The sequence below is a fragment of the Epinephelus lanceolatus genome, chromosome 23 (genome assembly GCF_041903045.1).
Source record: "Epinephelus lanceolatus isolate andai-2023 chromosome 23, ASM4190304v1, whole genome shotgun sequence".
NCBI classification, from domain to species: domain Eukaryota; kingdom Metazoa; phylum Chordata; class Actinopteri; order Perciformes; family Serranidae; genus Epinephelus; species Epinephelus lanceolatus.
Window position 1 is genome coordinate 10,758,919 of NC_135756.1, and position 20,153 is coordinate 10,779,071.

The window sequence follows — 20,153 nt, forward strand, 5'->3', positions numbered from 1 at the left end:
CCACATGTCCACATTGAAAAATGTGGACTTAAGGGCCCAAAAAAACGAAGTAGGTGTTTGGATTCATCCCTTAAACTAGTTTGATTTTATTCAAACAGACTGAACCAGTATTTGCCATTACAAAACATACTGGTCAATAATAAGTAGCCTACATTAGCAACTTGCGCCAACACCATCACAGCTTAAGGAGAAACAAAAGTGATAGAAAGCAGGAATAAAAAGCCTGGAGGAGAAGACACAATTTGTTCTTACTATCGTAGTCACTGCAGCACTGTTTGAGCGAAGTGCTCTTGTTGTTGAATGGATTATCAACACCATCTTGCCTCTAGGTGCCAGTAGCCACATCACCTGTCTCTAGAGTTATTTGGCAGGTGTGCTGGTGTTACTACAGGGCTTGACGCTAACTTTTTTCCCAAGGAGCACATGTGCTCCTAAGTTGAAAAAGTAAGGAGCGCACAAAGAACTTTAGGGGCACAATGTAAATTGATCAAATAATGTGTTTTCCGTAATAAACGTGATGCAAATAGACATTTACAAGCAAAATTATTTAATGAATTTGTGTACAAAATGTACAGAAAGGTAAAATCATCAAGTTTTGAAAAAATATTGCAATTTAATTTTGTCTTTAATGTTATTATCTTAAATACATTATCTTTGCAATATGATTATCTTATATAATGTTATTACTATCCTAAAACATTCTCCAGGTCCTCTGAAACTCTGCAGGACTTATTTCCACCCTGCCCAGCAGCGGTACTGGGGCGAACGGTCCCTAACTGCGGGGAGAACGGAGCAGGCTTCCCCGGAGGTCCGCCACTTTTCCCGGTCCCTTGTCTCCACCACACTTTGACTTATTTCCACCCAGCCGACAGCCTGGCCGTGGAGAACGGTCCCTAACTGCGGGGAGAACGGAGCAGGCTTCCCTGGAGGTCCGCCTCTTTTCCCGGTCCCTCGTCTCCTCCACACTTTGACTTATTTCCATGCTGCCGACAGTGGGACTTATATTCATTGTGCCGACAGTGGCTTGGAAAACCGCCCATAACCGTGTCACACGGGGAAGAGGGAAGAGGGCGTTGGAGTTGCTCCAACATTTGCGGTTAGATTATCATATTTTTTTATTGACAAAAATATAGGATGCTTCGGCTGATTTTTTTAATGCGCACATGTGCCCCTAAATATTTTTTACAGTTTGCACACACCTATTTTTAGTCGCAAATGCGAGTGAAACGCTCACACTGTCGAGCCCTGTACTACGCCTTCATCAGGAACCTGTGCCAATGGTGTCAAGGCAGTTGATCAAACTTGTATTGCATTAGTAAGATAGTAGCAATATGACAATGTGATTTACATAACATGGTGTTTTTGTGTGTTTGTAAATGGACTTCTGGAGCCTGGCTGGTAAGTGAAATTTTTTACCAGCCAGGCAGATATTTTACCAGCCAACCAAATAAAAATTGCTTTTAAGTGTTGTAATTTGCTATCAGTATTATTTAGCATGTCATTTGGGTCTTGTATGTGATTCTCAATCAATATTTTATCAGTGTGCACTAATATTAGTAATAATATATGCTAAAATATGAATAACTGTTTCAACAGTTAAGTGTAATATTTGGGTTAATAAATTCTGTAGTATTCTTACTACAGTGCAAAAAGAATCTTTCATTAAGGAAGTTTACATGAATCACTGACTTCAGTCCCCTTTGGACAGTTGAGACATAAGATTTTAGCTCGACCAGACTGCAACAGCAGGGCCTGCCCTATATAAACATGAATGTCTGACCCATGGTGGACAAAGTATTCAATGACATGACTTGAGTGAAAGTAAAGATACTCTTCGTCAAATATTACTCCAATACAAGTGAAAGTTGTTCAGTCACTTTTTTTTTTTACTTAAGTGAAACTGCACCAACTGATTAACATACAAGTAAAGAACAGTCTCTTCATAAGTAAAGAACAGTCCCTAAACTGCGGTGACGTTTGTGGATGGTTACCTGCCACAGAGACAGAAATGTGAACGGCTCGTTTCTCCTCTGACACAACACATACCTGTGTGCTTGGCTGTTCAGGTATGTTTGGGCAGCCATCGCAGCGCACCGAAATTCTCGCGCAAGCCCGTTCACATCAGGCACGCATTTCTCCACGCCGGTCGACAAGTGGTTCTGCTCCCAGCTGTTGTCTCCATCACATTTGGGGCTGTTTTTCCATCATGGGTAACTGCCCGGCTTGACACATTCACGCGTGGCTCGCACAGAAAATAGACCTGACGCCGAAACGATCACTGCAGGGCAGCTCCGCGGCCGGTGTGGATGACACAGTCGGTTAACATGGGCGCCAAAAGGAAACTGGCTTTGCTTCTCGGCGCTTTGAGGCTATTCACAGTGCTTCCGCGGGCAGTGTGGCCCTGGCGTTACGTGACCAAAGATCGTCTCTGCCTGAAATACACATTACTCTGCCAGGAAACCAGCCGATACCAGCACTGTTCTACAGTAACAAAAAATGCATGTTTTGCTGGTAAAAAAATAACTCGCCAAAGTGGCGAGTGGTCTTAAAAATTTACCAGCCAGAGACAAAATCTACCCGTAATTGGCGAGTGGTGAGTGTTAGTTTTGGACCCTGAGCGAGATCAAATTTCAGTATAGGTGAAAGGGGGAAGATGTGCACGGTGCATGTTTGTTTACTATAATGTTTGGGGTGATGAGATGAGATGAGATGAGATGGTGCTGTCAAACCCCTTACACGTTGTGTTCAAGGTTGAAATGTTGCCCCATTACTGTGCTTTACAGTTCAGTATAAAACATACAAACATGGACTACAGTGGGCATTGTTGTTCCGCTGTTGAGCTAGTGTAACACCAAAATGTGTGATCTGTTAGATAACACACACCCTTAAAAAGTGGCAGAGTTTTGTGAGTTGTTGAGTGGTTAGGGTTAGAGGTCATGGAATCTTCTGGGTCACAGAATTCAGTGTCACATCAGCAACGGCGGTAGTGACAGACCCAAACCCTAGCAAATGCTATGTTTTAAGTTCAGTCAAGCCCATGAACAGTGGGATACTATGTCAAGAGGTGAAGTGAGGTCAGTGCCAGACTCTGAACAGATGACACAACAACAGGGAGAGCTTTAGAGAAGCTAATAAACTTTGTTGCCTCTGCTCTTGATTCTGGCTTGACTGTTACTTTAACACAGTGGTCACCAACCCTTTGTTTTTGTCAAGGGGAAACTAAGACACAGCATGAAATCACACTCTAATCTCCTCCCCAAACCACTGTGTAAGACACACCAGTGTTTCCACTATAATTGTACAGATTTGGCAGGCCGCCAGCAGGAACCCCCTCCAGGCCCAAATATTTTTTTTAAGCCAAGAATAATGGTTAATATCCATTTCAGTGTTTCCGGTATTATTCATTCTGCAGTGGTGCACTGCTGGGAGTCCATTAATGAGGGCAAGTGTCTGTGGTTAGTTCACATGTCTGTAACAACAGCAGGACAGTCGAGTGTCTCTTATCTAAACCTTTAAAATCATTTGAACAGGTGAGGTGAAGATAAAGTTGTCGGTATGCTACTGGCTGCAAACAATATGCAGATGTAAAGAGTGGCTTATGTGGATTTTGGAAAAGTGATAAATATTTGGACTAATAGGTTAAATGTTAAAAAACTCTTAAGTAAATTTGAGCAGAATTTGGTGTGGCAGTAGGTGGTAAACTGAGTGTTAAGTTGTGTTATTTGGAGCTTCATTGACCCTTTGAAATGTGGAACAACATCACTTTTCTTGTGCTGCCTTCAGACGCCTTTTGCAAGTATTGTGCAATGTCTTTTAAAAACACGGGGAAAAAGGCAGTGAGTAACTTTGGAAGAAATGTTCCACGAATTGTAAAAAATTCCTAGATTTAGAATTTTTTTTTTTTTTTTCAAAAAGCCAGGGAAAAAGTATATTTCTAATTATCATTATTATAAATTTAGAATTATACAGAATTATTTTAATTTTTAAGCTCCATTTCCAGGTAATGTTCTCGTTTGTTTTAACTTTATTTATTATCTTTCTTTTTTTTTTTTTTCAAAATGTCTTGTTTTTAATTGAATTTGTTTTTACTAATTTCTTGCTAATTTTTGGGTCATTACATCTTTCGTTGCTGAGTTAATTTCCTCAGGTTTCAAAAGGTTTAATATTGACGGGTCAGTCACAATTGAGGGGTTTGGGACCTCTGTGCTAAAGTAACCCTGTCTCGTGTCACCATTTTGTTTACGCTGGACACAATCAAAGCTCAAGAATAAGGGATGATTTAACACTCATCTGCTGCTTGGTGGATATTTTTAGTACTTTTTAATCCTGGTGGTACACATAAAGCATGCAGGCAAGTATGTAAACCATGCCACTTGCATTGCCTCGGCCTGCAAAATAGTAGAAAGCAGGTATATCACAAGCGCTCCAAATCTATTCCCTCTCCACTCAGTCTTACCTTGGATAATCTGCATGAGGAGCTTTCCTCGTAATTCATAGATATTGTTGCCAAAGCATCGAGATAAATTAGCTTTACATTACATACTTTGCTCCTTTCCCTCAGTCTCTCTCTTTCCCTCTCTCTATCACACACACTGAAGCGCCCCAGCTCAGCTTCCTATTTCAGCTCCAGTGAAGGATTAATGCAGCCAGCTATGGAGGCTGTCACTGCATCTTTCACTGCCACTACAGCGAGAAGCTCTTACAGTAGCTGTACTCCAGCGTGGCTGCGAGACTGTATGCTGATTGGGCCTCGCCGAGTGGTGTTGGTGGCAGGTGAGTACAGACAGTTCCAGGTCAGCCGAAGGCAATCAGTGTGCTCGCCGGGTGCCCACTTAGCTTTCGCTGTTGTTGGGGGAAGTCATTACAGCAGGCCGAGCATGGGGAAGCTTCGGCCAGGCAGAAATGGCAGCGAGAATGGCAGCACCTTTCTAGGTTTAAAAGGTTGTTTTTAGCCAACAGGGTGGCTCTAGGGACGATGGTTGGTCTGTCTGTCAGTCCACTGCTTTGGTCCAGAGTTTAGATACAAGGATCGGACAGATTGTCTTGACATTGGTAGAGTTGTTATGAATCCTAATTTAATAACGTACACTTTCTAATCATTTCTAGGTATTTCTAAGATAAGTTTGAGTGGAATTTATGATTCAGAGGGCAGATTGTTTTTGACTTAATGCACTGTGGTGTACGTGATACAATGGCTTATGAGCTCAACATGATGATAACTTGCATACTCTTATGATCTACATTTCAGTTTTGGATGGATCCTCTTATAGTATATAGCAGATTTCCCAGGCCTCAGTCAAACCCAGTACATTACAGTTACCTGGTACATTATGATCCTTAAAGCTGGGGTAGGCAGAAATCTGGAATGGCAAAAAATACACCCTCCTCCTGCAGCTCCCCTCTCTGTCATAAGCCCCTCCCACCAGACGACCATGAACATGTGCGCACGTTTCATACAGTAACCCAGTCTTTCCCATACACTGATTAATTTTATCTTATTTCATTACAGAGTTGCTCTCTATGTTTATTAGACCACAAATGAGACAAGAATTAGCTGCTAGCTACCCCATAGTCTCTCTGCCCCACTTCCCGCCGCTGTGGACTGCTTCCCAGGAGAAGAGCGGGAAGCATTTCTGAAGACGGACCCTTGGTCTGAGGCTGTAGCTGCTTGAAGTCGGCCAGCGCAAACCCCCTGGCAGCAGGTGTGACAGCTGGCTGGCAGCCAGCGGCAGCACTGGGTATAACCTGTGTAATGGCAGCAACAGAAAGTTTTCTGATCTAGCTGGTAGACAGGGCTGTCTGGTCCCTCAGAGCTGGGCTTTGCAATGGCTGGATTCATGTAGCTGCAGCAGCTGATGGTCTGTAATGGCGAGGATTGAGGCTTAGGACACTGTGATTCAAGGCTCTAGCTAACGTTAGCTACACAAATGTGAACTGAAAGCTGCAGCTGTGAGTCTTTACACCAGTCAGCAGAAGGCTAAACTATTAGCAACATTTTCTCTCCGTCTCTGAAACACGTAGCCGACATTGACATGTTTTATTTCGTTAATTGTCAAACTCTATTTTAGACTCTTTTTGATAAGTCCATCGTCCTTTTTGGGGTTGATCTGCTGTGTCGACAGTTGATGCAAATGCTGGAGTAGCAACTTTCTCTGCAGGATTCTCCATAATTGAATCAGGCTTTCACCCAGACCACTTGAATCACAATAGGCTCAAAGTTTAGTATGGGAAACTTGCCAAATTACACCAAAATAAAACAGCCTACCCCAGCTTTAACTGAGCCAGTATGATGCTGTTCTCTCATACTATCAATTGCTTGACTCTTGCTCTCCAGCAAAACCTTTTTTTTTTCATTTTTTCTTGAGCCACTTTTTAAGTGACGAGGATATTACTGAAAAAAATGGAGAGGCACGTTGACATCAGAGCTCCCTTATAAGATTTAAAGAGCCTTTATTGTTGACATGTCAAAGGAAACTGGTCCTCCTCATGCTTGCCCCAGGATTTGGTCTGAACATGGCCAATAAAGCCTAAATCTAATAAAGGTGCTGTGATTCCACCGCTCCATTTTGGTGATATTACTCTGATCTTTGTATCCAGCACCTGTCTCGCATGCACACAAGTGACTTTGCCCTCTGTCCAGTGACTGCACCAACACCATGATTTGATTTCAGCAAATAACAAAATGTTTATCAAAGGAGGTTGTTCTCTCTGCTGTAGCCCTGGTTTTGGGGCCTCACCGCAGCCCTTTATAATGATGCCTCAGGTCCTCTTGAAACATCCTGTATAAAATGTTAGCATTATATGTTTCTGGATGTGTTACATTTGTGGGTTTCATACATATTATATCAACGTTACTAAAGTGACGTGGTGTATGAGCTGGCCTGTCATCAGGTGGTGGAGGGGATGGTATGATGCCTGCAAAGCTGCAGACCATTGTTCGAGATCAACACACAACAAAACCGTTGCTGCTCTGCATGTCTCCACATCTGTTTGTGCTAACATGTTGTTTGTTGTTGCGTTATTGTACTGACGCTCTGCTGATGCTTGTTGCTTTGCGTGGCTTCTGTTATGTCTTGAATTTCTGTTTGCTGTAGTTAATGCTGCCTTTATGCTGTCTTTGTCCTGTGAATTGTCCTGTGAGTTTTTTCCTTTTATTGGTTTCAAAACATCTTGCCAAAGGACTGCAGTTGAATATTAGCCAGCTGGCTAACACTTACAGAAATGTTGGCACATTTACAGAAATGTTGATTAATGTGTGTTGTCCTTATAAATAAAATAAATGACTTGATTACTAAGATAGTGCCACAAAAAAAGTCTGTTCTCTACGAGACATCGTGGCATTTCCTTTTGAGATAGTGCCATAGAAAGCAGACTTTGCTGCGTCTCCTGCCAAGATAGTGCCACTAAAAGCAGTTGTTTTTTACCCAGATATTGCTGCGTTTACTGCCAAGATTGTGCCACCAAAAGCAGGTATTTTAAGCCAAAACATGACCTTTTTCTGACTACAACCAAGTGGTTTTTGTCCCTAAACCTAACCATGTTAACCACAGCGTTGTTGAAACATAAAGAAACGTAAAGTTTCAATGTATCCACTAGGGCTGGGCAATATGGGCAAACATTCATATCTCAGTATTTACAAGCTGACTGACGATACACGATACATATCTTGGTATTTTATATGAAATGGGCTACGTGTTTTCAGCTGCAAGTCAAAGCCACATTTGAGATGTCACAAGCACATTTATAAAAACAGACTGTGACAAAAATAAAAAGCAAAGAAGGGGATTTTTTTTTTTTTTTTTTCATTTGAAAATATACAGTACAGGCCAAAAGTTTGGACACACCTTCTCATTCAATGCGTTTTCTTTATTTTCATGACTATTTACATTGTAGATTCTCACTGAAGGCATCAAAACTATGAATGAACACATGTGGAGTTATGTACTTAACAAAAAAAGGTGAAATAACTGAAAACATGTTTTATATTCTAGTTTCTTCAAAATAGCCACCCTTTGCTCTGATTACTGCTTTGCACACTCTTGGCATTCTCTCCATGAGCTTCAAGAGGTAGTCACCTGAAATGGTTTTCCAACAGTCTTGAAGGAGTTCCCAGAGGTGTTTAGCACTTGTTGGCCCCTTTGCCTTCACTCTGCGGTCCAGCTCACCCCAAACCATCTCGATTGGGTTCAGGTCCGGTGACTGTGGAGGCCAGGTCATCTGCCGCAGCACTCCATCACTCTCCTTCTTGGTCAAATAGCCCTTACACAGCCTGGAGGTGTGTTTGGGGTCACTGTCCTGTTGAAAAATAAATGATCGTCCAACTAAACGCAAACCGGATGGGATGGCATGTCGCTGCAGGATGCTGTGGTAGCCATGCTGGTTCAGTGTGCCTTCAATTTTGAATAAATCCCCAACAGTGTCACCAGCAAAACACCCCCACACCATCACACCTCCTCCTCCATGCTTCACAGTGGGAACCAGGCATGTGGAATCCATCCGTTCACCTTTTCTGCGTCTCACAAAGACACGGCGGTTGGAACCAAAGATCTGGACTCAAATTTGGACTCATCAGACCAAAGCACAGATTTCCACTGGTCTAATGTCCATTCCTTGTGTTTCTTGGCCCAAACAAATCTCTTCTGCTTGTTGCCTCTCCTTAGCAGTGGTTTCCTAGCAGCTATTTGACCATGAAGGCCTGATTGGCGCAGTCTCCTCTTAACAGTTGTTCTAGAGATGGGTCTGCTGCTAGAACTCTGTGTGGCATTCATCTGGTCTCTGATCTGAGCTGCTGTTAACTTGCGAATTCTGAGGCTGGTGACTCGGATGAACTTATCCTCAGAAGCAGAGGTGACTCTTGGTCTTCCTTTCCTGGGTCGGTCCTCATGTGTGCCAGTTTCCTTGTAGCGCTTGATGGTTTTTGCGACTCCACTTGGGGACACATTTAAAGTTTTTGCAATTTTCCAGACTGACTGACCTTCATTTCTTAAAGTAATGATGGCCACTCGTTTTTCTTTAGTTAGCTGATTGGTTCTTGCCATAATATGAATTTTAACAGTTGTCCAATAGGGCTGTCGGCTGTGTATTAACCTGACTTCTGCACAACACAACTGATGGTCCCAACCCCATTGATAAAGCAAGAAATTCCACTAATTAACCCTGATAAGGCACACCTGTGAAGTGGAAACCATTTCAGGTGACTACCTCTTGAAGCTCATGGAGAGAATGCCAAGAGTGTGCAAAGCAGTAATCCGAGCAAAGGGTGGCTATTTTGAAGAAACTAGAATATAAAACATGTTTTCAGTTATTTCACCTTTTTTTGTTAAGTACATAACTCCACATGTGTTCATTCATAGTTTTGATGCCTTCAGTGAGAATCTACAATGTAAATAGTCATGAAAATAAAGAAAACGCATTGAATGAGAAGGTGTGTCCAAACTTTTGGCCTGTACTGTACAGCTGCACAACAGTTACACCTCCAAAACACTAGTTGGCGGCGGGGTTTCTGTGAAGTGCTGTAATGTTTTGTTGATTCAAAACACACATTAAACACACATTAAACATGGCTTAATAGAGACAGTTTCAAACACAAGTACACAAATTGGCTTCACTATAACTGGCAGCATTCACAGACACACAGGCACAAGCAGGGGCGCCGCCAGGGATTTTGGGCCCCATGAAAAGAATTTTTACTGGGCCCTATACACAGCTGGCCAGGACGCCGCTGAAAATTTTTGATGCTATTTTACATAAAACTATGCATTTTGATGGCATTTTTGACTATCATTCCCACATTTGTGAAAAAAGAACAATCTCTTCCTCCACTTCCACATTCCTCCCTTCCTCTTCAAACTTGAAGAGGATCCTGGACCTGGCTCTGTAAAGTGTACGTTATAGGGCTGACCCAAAAAATTTGAAGCTTCGAAGCTTCGTTCGATAGCACGGGATTCGATTGTGGAAAAAAAAAAAAAAAAAATCTAATATTCTGCCTTTTTTTTTCCTCCTGTTTTTTGGGGGGGCCTTGAACGCAACACCATCTCCGACAAGGAAATAGAAAGCCCGACGTGCAATGAATGGAGACCTATTATCCTGCCTGAACACAGACAACTAAATTCTTTCAACAATGTGACTCAAAATAATGATAAAATAGATTTTATTGATGTAAGATAATATGCTAATGGTGACATTTTCCACCGGTCCGCTGCGCACTGAGTCTGGTGTCAGTGACACATGCTGCTCTGAGTCGCGCATCTGTCTGCTTGCGCTGCAGTGCGCCGAGGGTTTTAATTTTTAGTGTTAAATCAAAAGTTAAACATTACTTATCAGCAACCAGAAGTGTTTTTTCGTTTGTGAATATTTTTATCTTAATTCTAGGGTTGTAAGAAACTACCTTTTCACCATAATTTGTAAGTTATTCGTTAGTTTTCGCTCAGCAAAAAAAAAAAAAAAAAAAAAAATGTTGTTTGCTTTCTCATCCCTAACTAAAATTATCACCTTCTTCTGAATATTAACTTTGTCCCTGGTCTATAAGCTGCTTATAGACCAGGGACAAAGTTAATATTCCAGAACTTTCCATCACATGAACCACTAACAAACCCACCTTGCTTTTTGAAATACTGGGTGACATACTGTCTACCCTTTGCTTCTTTCTCCTCTCTTAGCTTCCTTTCTTTCCGTTTTTGGCTACCTGATTTTTGAGGCATATTGCCGTCTCCGCCTCCTTACCCGCTGTCTGTGACAAATTACGGGCGCACTGCAGCTGATCCAGTTGGACTGAACCATTTTATGTAAATAGAGAGGGGGAGCTTTAATTTTTCCAAAACAAATAAAGTTATTGTTACCAGTACATTGTAAATAAAATATATTTGTGATTATAAGTTAGTTAATAACTTAGTGTCATATTATTTTTTGTCAGTATTATAATTTTATAAGGTGCCTCTCTGGGCCCCTCTTAATCATGGGCCCCTAGAATCCTTCTCCTTTTTCCCCCCTTTTCGGCGCCCGAGGGCACAAGCCTATGGCATTTTACATTGTATAAATTAGCCTAGCAGCTAGCGGACTTTTCCTCTACTCATATGAAGCCAGGGACAACAGCAACATTTAACAAAGGTAACTTTACAAAATTTGGTTCCATTACAACTCACAAGGTTCACTGACAAGAAAACTGTCTTACACTAAACATGTTTTCCGAACAAATATAACATGCTAACGTTATTAGCACAAGCCTATGGCCTTTTACATTGTATAAATTAGCCTAGTGATGAGCAGAGATTTCCTCGACTCATATGAAGCCAGGATAAATCACACACAAGACTTATTTTACTTAATTTATATCTTGCTTGTAAATATATCGATATATCGTACATAGTTGTTATATCGCCCAGCCCTAGTATCCACTACACAGTACTGTACAAATGTAAGGTATCTGTGGTTTGCAGAAACAAACAGTGCCAACATGTATTTTGGCAGTTGTGTTACATGTAATGGGTGAGTCGCTGTCTTGTGAACTGCACGAGTGGCTGGAAGTGCTGTGTCAGATAAAAAATATGTAGGTTAAAGGCATTTATACGCTATCAGCTGGTGTCAGCTGAAACTGAAGTCAGCCTCATGGTGCCCAAAGATTGTTTCGCAGACGGAATCCTCACCGTAAAAAATCCATACAACAAAGAAGTAATTCATAAAACAGCGCCGCGCCAGCTCTCCAGTACAGCTCAAGGGAAAACCAGTACGTTATGACACCATCAAGTCAATGGCGTGTGCCCAAGTAATGGGATGACTGATGTGAGCGATGATGGGTCTGGACTGGTCACCGGTCTGCTGGGGGTTTGAAAGATGGGACGGGGCAATCCCGGAGAAGTTGTGTTGAGTCAGACCGTTGCGTGGGAGTGTGGTAATGATTCTCAGTGCAGTCAGACTCATCTGTCTTCTTGTCAGGGTCCCATTGAGAGCGTTAAGTTGCACCAGCAAGTGTAACACAGAGAGTGTGATACACATGCAGACTCACACGCAGGCATAAAGAGCTGCTATCCACCAGTGTGTGCGCGTATGTGTGTGTCAGCATGTCTCTGGGGCCTTAGCACCACTTACCACATGCTGTCCAATCATGCTTGACAGAGGTTTGGTGGAGAGATCCTGTTGTTGTTGCCTCTGTTACACTGTCTGACTGCCAGGCTCACCTCTAGGGACAGGTAATGATAAGGCACACACGCACACACACAAACACACACAACACAGCACACACTAACATATAACTGTCTTCCCCTCCTTGTCAACATCAGCCATCTGTTGTGGCAAGTGGAAGTATTCCAAGGACTGAGGAATAGAAAACTGCAAACTTTAGTGTGTGTACTCTGTTACATGTGTGGCTGTGTGCATATTATGTACCAGACGACACTGGTGTTTGAGTGTATTTGTGCCTCTGTTGCATCGTGTTTACTTTAACTACTGTATGAAGGAATCTGTGGAGCCGTGAAGCCTTATTTTTCTCTTCAAACAGTGGAAGACAGTGGAAGAAATCGTCATGACTCTCTCCGTTATCTGAGCTCTATAAATGAATGGTGTCTGGAGCATAAAGGGACCGAGAATAGAAAGGAGCCCTTTACCTTTTCATTACACTGAATTATAGATGAATGAGAGAATGACAGACTCCGAACAGTGTTTGTTTTGGTGTCTGTTTCTGTTGTTCCACGAAGCAGCTGCTTCCCATCATCCCTCATGTTTGTGTCCTTTGTGCGTCTGTTCAGGTTTTCTGAGCGAATGTACAGTATGTTATTCAGGTTGCTGCTCTGTGTGTGAGTAAAGTGAGGAGCTGTCAGCTGCTTTGGTGCTTTAAAAAGCTTTTACAGCCTTTCTTCAATGGACCCACAACAGCGTGTCGTATACAAGCACAACATGTGTAACCTTTTGTACTGTCTAAATGCAATGTGTCACTGTAAGAAATGCTCCTCCTTAAAGCATACAGGGTTTAAATTCAAGGCCACTTGCAGCTTGATTTAGCACTTAAACTAGCAATTATTTTCACTATCTATTGATATATAATTTTTGCTATTACTGAAAACCTAAAACGGTAGGGTAAGGTTAAATGGCCATTCAAGGTACCATTAACCAAAGTGTTGCTTTTGGATTGTTAATTCGCTCCGATCAGCAGTAAAAGTAAATAAATAGAAAGCAGTAAATCCTCAGCTTTAACCAGAAAATGTTTGAAGCTGAGACAATAGTCAGGTAACAATGTGTCTATTAACAAAAACAGCAACAAGTTTCATAATCAACAATGGTGTGAATATCAACGATGCAACCAGTGACGCACAACTGGGCCCAGAACCTGTCAGGGGCCAATGTAGGAAGCCATTTTTTTTGCTGCTGGAGAAACCAGGCCGTGGTGGTTTAAGTCCAGGACAGGCTGTTAGATCAGCTGTGATAGATATGGCAATTCGGCTGTGATGTCAGTCAAAGGCTGGTTTGCAGGATGGAAGTGACGCCTTTCAGTTAAAAAACAGGGGCAACTGTTTTGATGTGCACCATTCCGTGGCAGCATATTTTGGCCTTTCCTTTGCTTGGACGAAAGTGGGCAGCAGCTCACGAGACGCAGCTGTAGCAACCATGCTACAACCTTGAGGCTGTGAAAGGAAGCAAGTGTGGAAGTGCCAAAAATGGCAGTTCCTTGAAGGGCTGCCCCCTAATAGTTGAGCAAACATTCAATGACCAGGGAATCCGCTTTTACGTCTGGAACCTCCCGTCGTTGAGGGCTTGGCTCAGATTGATCTGATCCCGTTCGATTCGGCGGTGGGAACTTCGACCACATGCCTTTGCTGACGTCAACCGCAACAGGATTCGAATCCTGGACCCTCCGCATGGAAGACGAGTGCTCTAACCACTACACTAGGGTGGCCCAAAATTGCCTCTAATGCCATATGAATCTGTTTTTTTTACGTCTGGAACCTCCCGTCTACAACAGGCTTGAGATGCGCCCTTGTTGAGGACTTGGCTCAGATTCCAGAGTTACTTCTTATCCTGAAGCCTCCTTATGGAATCTGATCAATACACTAGGGAGGCCATTCAGTGACCAGAAAGATCATTATTCTGCTTTTTTGTTTGGGTCGCTTAATTGCAGAAAAAAAACAAACAGCGTCACACATTGAATTCATGCACCAATATTGCAGTCAACCATTCACAGCCCTCTGACATCATCAGTGTGCTGCTCCTGTGCTTCTTTGAAAAGGTTGTTTGCTGCTGAAAATGTGTGGCCCATCGACATCTCCTGGTTTGAAATTCTGGCCCAATTGAAGTTGTAATTGAATAGCCCTGGTTTAGCGTGTTGGCATGCTAACATTTGCTAAGTGGCATTAACGCAATGTAGAGCTGAAGCTGATGGGAATGGGATTAATTATGCAGGTCATGAACCAAAGTGTTCGACAGGCTCAATGTACATAATCTAATCTCTAATCTCTACCTGATGACAGTACAGGATCATAGCATCATTCGAACTCATCCTATGGGGACAATGAGTGCCCGAACTGTATTTCATGACAATCCATCCAATAGCTTTATAGATATTTCAGTTTGGAACAAAGTGGTGGACGGACTATCCAACCAACACTGCCATCCCAAGAACCATGGCGCTAGCATGGCTAATAATTGTTAGCTGTAGAGATAGGATGCATTTTACTTCATCAGGCATCAAACTAGTCAAGTTGTGTTTCCTGTTGTTGTACTAATCAGCTCACTGGCTAATTGTTCCAGCACCAGGCAGATCTTGTGATCACAAACAGGTGTGAGATTTTGTTCTGTGAAAACACCTCCAGATGGCCCAACATATTTCACTCACAGTAACTTTGAACTAATGATTCTGGCAATCTTGGTGTGCTAAATGAAGGAGGATTAAACTTCTCATTCTTAGTTAAGAGAACGTTGTGTGCAGTTACATCAAACACAGCACTAATATTCACACGGTGGCCACAGTTAATGTATAAGCAGGAAGATGTGTGTGTACCTGTGCAGATGTAGGAGACAGAGCTTGTTCGTTGGCAATCAGACAGTTAAAATTAAAAAAGCTGTTTTATGTTCGGCTGTGGATTTTAATGAATACAGAACAAAGCCAGTATAAGACTCATCTGTTTACTGGCTTGATTTTTTTTTGTCATTGACACTTATGCTGTCAGTGTGTGTGCATTGTATTTGGAGGACTTCATAGTGAATGATTTATCTACAGTGTACTGTATATTATTATTATGTACACAGTTTTCCAGTGAGTGACAGCGGGGCTGTGTCATTTTTTCTTCCATGAATGCTCATTTGTTGCAAAACGTCAACTCTCAATGACACCTCTTTCGTCCCAAAGATAAGATGATTCTTCCCACCTTTGCAACAAATCAGTGTTGTCATATTTAGTCAAGTTTATTTTTTTCTTGCTTGTAGAGCAGTCGTGTTTTCAGCCTCCTTGAGGCCTCTTATTTTTATCAAAACCCAATCAAAGTCACAAAGAGGAATACTGCAGACCCAGCAGCCCTGTAGGCAGATGATGAAGCCAGAGTAAACATGAGGGTCGGGGAGCTGGGATGAATCACAAAGTGGCTATGGATTGCTGTTGTGCAACCTGCAAAATTTGATAGGTGCACCCCCCCTCCCTCCCCTGGATCCCGAAAGATTTCTCAGTGGGAGATATTGTAAGATTTCATATTTCATGTTGGGAAAAGTTAATATTCCTACACCCTCACACTGCCAGTGGTACGAATATAAATGAGATCTAAATGGGATATTTTGGAGCGAAGGCATCGGGGAGGGTGAAATTGGCTGACCTGCTCACAGAGAGAAGGGAATATTAAGCAAACTCCTCAGCCCACACTAGTTGTTGCTGATTCACCAAAAAAGGGAGCAATCAATACGAAGCGATTAGAGCCTTTCTGAGAGCCTCGGTGGTTGGTCTGTCCTACTCTGCTCATCTTTTGGCACGGATCAAACAGTCTTGTCTTTTTATTCTTCATGGAATAGTGTGTGTGTGTGTGTGTGTGTGCTGGAGAAAGTATTAGCATTTGTGTCCATCTCAGTAAGTGTGTTTCTGAGTGGATTAGGGTCGGACCAAGATGTTTTTTTTTTTGTTTTGAAGGCTAATCGGTTCTACAAATGGCGGACGATGGACAACAATAGCTTGACAAAACATTTTTGTCTCCTTGGTTAACATGGAAACAGACAACAAATCTCAGGCTGTGTCAGTAAAATCACTTTTCATATTTTAGGGCGCTATTACGTGGTCAGCCATTTTTTCATGGTATCTGAATTGCAGTTAAAATTTGTGGAATACATTTGAGAGCACTTATTATTTCCCACACTGTAACATAGTAAATACCTGTGCTCACTACAAAGGATGTCAACACCACAGAGAATATATTCTTGACCGGTTACGCATTTTGGTCCTGCGCACCAGTCAGGTCTGGCTGGAGGCAGACAGATTGATAGCTGCGTTCAAACAATAGCTGTGTCTCAGTTCAGGGGCTGAAGCCTTCAAAGGCTGCCCTTGAAGATCAATTGCGTCACATCAGTGCGACCAAGGCTGTCCCATTTGGAAGGCTCCTTCAAATGGGACCTTCTTTCCCAGAATTTGGAGGATGCAACGGATGAATCCTTCGTGGCCCGGCCTATCCCAAGATTCATTGCGCACCGGTGACGATTATATATTAAGTTAACTAACGCTAGCTAATGGTTAACTGTTGTTAACATTACCATTAGCAAAACAGCACACATCTTTAGTAATCTTAATTTGATAAATTTACCTGAAAACGGTCCATCAGCCTGAAATATATCAAATGGTGGTGTTTGGCGGTGAATCTCCTGAAGTGTCCTAGTAAGCTAATAAGCTAGTAAGTTGTGTCCTAGTAAGTTAGTAAGTTGTGTCCTAGTAAGCTAGTAAGTTGTGTCCTAGTAAGCTAGTAAGTGTTCTAGTAAGCTAGTAAGTTGTGTCCTAGTAAGCTAGTAAGTCGTGTCCTAGTAAGCTAGTAAGTTGTGTCCTAGTAAGCTAGTAAGTGTCCTAGTAAGCTAGTAAGTCGTGTCCTAGTAAGCTAGTAAGTTGTGTCCTAGTAAGCTAGTTAGTGTCCTAGTAAGCTAGTAAGTCGTGTCCTAGTAAGCTAGTAAGTTGTGTCCTAGTAAGCTAGTAAGTGTCCTAGTAAGCTAGTAAGTCGTGTCCTAGTAAGCTAGTAAGTGTCCTAGTAAGCTAGTAAGTTGTGTCCTAGTAAGCTAGTAAGTGTTCTAGTAAGCTAGTAAGTGTCCTAGTAAGCTAGTAAGTCGTGTCCTAGTAAGCTAGTAAGTGTTCTAGTAAGCTAGTAAGTGTCCTAGTAAGCTAGTAAGTCGTGTCCTAGCAAGCTAGTAAGTTGTGTCCTAGTAAGCTAGTACGTGTCCTAGTAAGCTAGTAAGTTGTGTCCTAGTAAGCTAGTAAGTGTCCTAGTAAGCTAGTAAGTTGTGTCCTAGTAAGCTAGTAAGTTGTGTCCTAGTAAGCTAGTAAGTGTTCTAGTAAGCTAGTAAGTGTTCTAGTAAGCTAGTAAGTGTCCTAGTAAGCTAGTAAGTTGTGTCCTAGTAAGCTAGTAAGTGTCCTAGCGAGCTAGTAAGTTGTGTCCTAGCGAGCTAGTAAGGTGTGTTCTAGTAAGCTAGTAAGTGTCCTAGTAAGCTAGTAAGTTGTGTCCTAGTAAGATAGTAAGTGTCCTAGTAAGCTAGTAAGTGTCCTAGTAAGCTACTAAGTTGTGTTCTAGTAAGCTACTAAGTTGTGTCCTAGTGAGCTTGTAAGCAGTCCTAAAAGATATATGTATAATAATCTCTGGGTCAGTGATTTAGGGCTAACTAACTTACTAGCTTACTCTTTCTTTTGTCAAGCGCAGCTGATTGCTAGGTAACAGGAATGCCCACGGGTTAGGGTGAGACCAACTGGTGATGCAACCAGGAAATCCTCCACAGACCAGACCATACCAATTCTGAGACCTTTCGGTTTGGCTGATGCCGTCTTCAAAGGACGTAGCCAACATAGACTGTGCAGGCCGTGTCTTTCAAAGGCTTCAGCCCCTGAATTGAGACACAGCTATAGTACCCACTCCTCACCCTCCAGTCTCTGCTGGTTAGCTAGCCTTGCTGCTCTGCACAGTGCACCAGATGTGTTGAGTGGGATCTAGCTAGCAGCACCACTAATTTGGCATCCTGACTCAGCTTTGTTGCAGTTGAAGATTGTGCTCAGACTACATTTTTAGCTTCAGACTCCCTTTAGCATTGTCAAGCACTGTTAGCTCTGTTAGCACAGTTAGCAGTGTCAGCATGACTAGTGGTCCTAAGATAGTTAACAGTGCTAAAGGGGTTTTGTGGCTCAATATGAAGCAGCTTACTTACTGGGGCTACTCAAGGGGAGACAAAATGGTGCCCACCATGTCATCCAGCCTACTGGGACGGCGTTACCAGGGGTAATGCGAATGAGTAGTGCCAGTAGCTAGCTCCCATCTGACCTGACCTCATGCATTTTGTTGTTTTTTATTTCTTCTGAAAAATCAATGGTTAGTTGGGTGCCTGGCTATCAAAAGCAAAATTAAACAAAACTGAAATCACTACTCACTACAACATTAAAACTGTACCATAGATTATTGCAGATTTCTGTCACCTAGCAACCAGCAAGTACATAGTTGTAAGCAGCAGTGATGGATGTTGCTTACCATTCGTCACCCAGTATATCAGGCTGAAAAGCCAAACTGCAGTCTCCTCAGATGAGCAGAGGCACAACAGTGGACTTTTCTAGGGAACAGCAAATTCATCAGCTCGAAAAGGAATAATCTTGTAGGCATGTGGACGTCAGATAGTTGGCGAAATTTGCATTAGCTGGCTTAGCTTGTAGGATTATTTGTTTTATTATTCTTACTGTTGTTTGGAAGTTAACGTATTGTTTGCCACAGCGACGGTAGTGGACATTTACATTCCTCCAGCCCGCTACCGTGATGACCATTCGAATCCACATCATTTATTTGAGTGGGTTGCAACTAATTAGTGACCTCAAGATGCTATACAGAGAAATACAAATTAGGGAATAGCAATTCAGTCTGGACACAGCCTGAGTTCAGAGGCAGGAACCTTTTAACAATATGGAATCACAGTGGCATTGGTAATTGACCCTTTGTTAAGATAGCTGCAGTAATTAACTACGTGAGTTGGTTGAGAAGTCTCTCGCAGTTTCAGTATGAATTTTTAATGTTACCATGTCTTGACGTTCGTGACATGGTGGTAACTCGGTGCTGTGGAACCTGATGAAAGTTATGTTACCCAGCGTCCTCACCAGCTGATGATCAATGTAGAGGACATGGAAATGAAGCAGCAGCAATGTTCTTGTACGATAGAGCTACTTGGTTTTTTTTGTGTTATTTGTTCTGGATTAGCAGAAAAATGTGATGTGTTATTTCTTATATACATATTTCGGAGCACTCACCAGCCACTTTATAAGGTACACCTGTTGAACTGCTCTTAAACGTAAATAACTAATCAGTCAACCACATGGCAGCAACTCAATGGATTTAGGCATGTAGACATGGTCAAGACGACCTGCTGAAGATCAAACTGAACATCAGAATGGGGAAGAAAGGTGATTTAAGTGACTTTGAACGTGGCATGGTTGTTGGTGCCAGACGGGCTGGTCTGTCAGAAACTGATGATCTACTGGGATTTCCACACACAACCATCTCTAGGGTTTACAGAGGATGGTCTGAGAAAGAGAAAACATCCAGTGAGTGGCAGTTCTCTGGGATGATTGTGAGGCTGGTTGGATGTACTGCCAAATTAACAGAAACAACTTTGTAGACTGGTTATCGTAGTAAATGAACATTTAGTTTACGGGCAACAGATCTGTGGGACATTCCTGCAGTCAGCATTCCAAAGTCACGCTCTCGAAAACTTGTGACATCTGCAGCATTGTGTTGTGGCATTTAAGTGCGTGAAAACTTTTTCGATTTTTAACTGAAACCTGTGAAGAATGGAACCAAAACAGAAGTGTTGCGTTTGAAAATTAGTTCAGTTTATATACAAAAAAGTAGATACTACAGCTACCTTACAGACTGATTCAAATCCTGTTGGGGTTAAGTGCTTGTTGTAGACAATGCTGTATTATCGACTGGTCACGTAATAAATAAATAATGAAACAAGTAACA

General features: G+C 42.2%; 1 protein-coding gene across 8 annotated transcripts in view; it reads left to right on the top strand.

Moving 5' to 3' along the window:
- magi2a (membrane associated guanylate kinase, WW and PDZ domain containing 2a) overlaps window positions 1-20,153 on the top strand; it is a 403,568-nt gene that overhangs the window by 10,401 nt on the left and 373,014 nt on the right. The gene's annotated exons all lie outside the window — the stretch shown is intronic.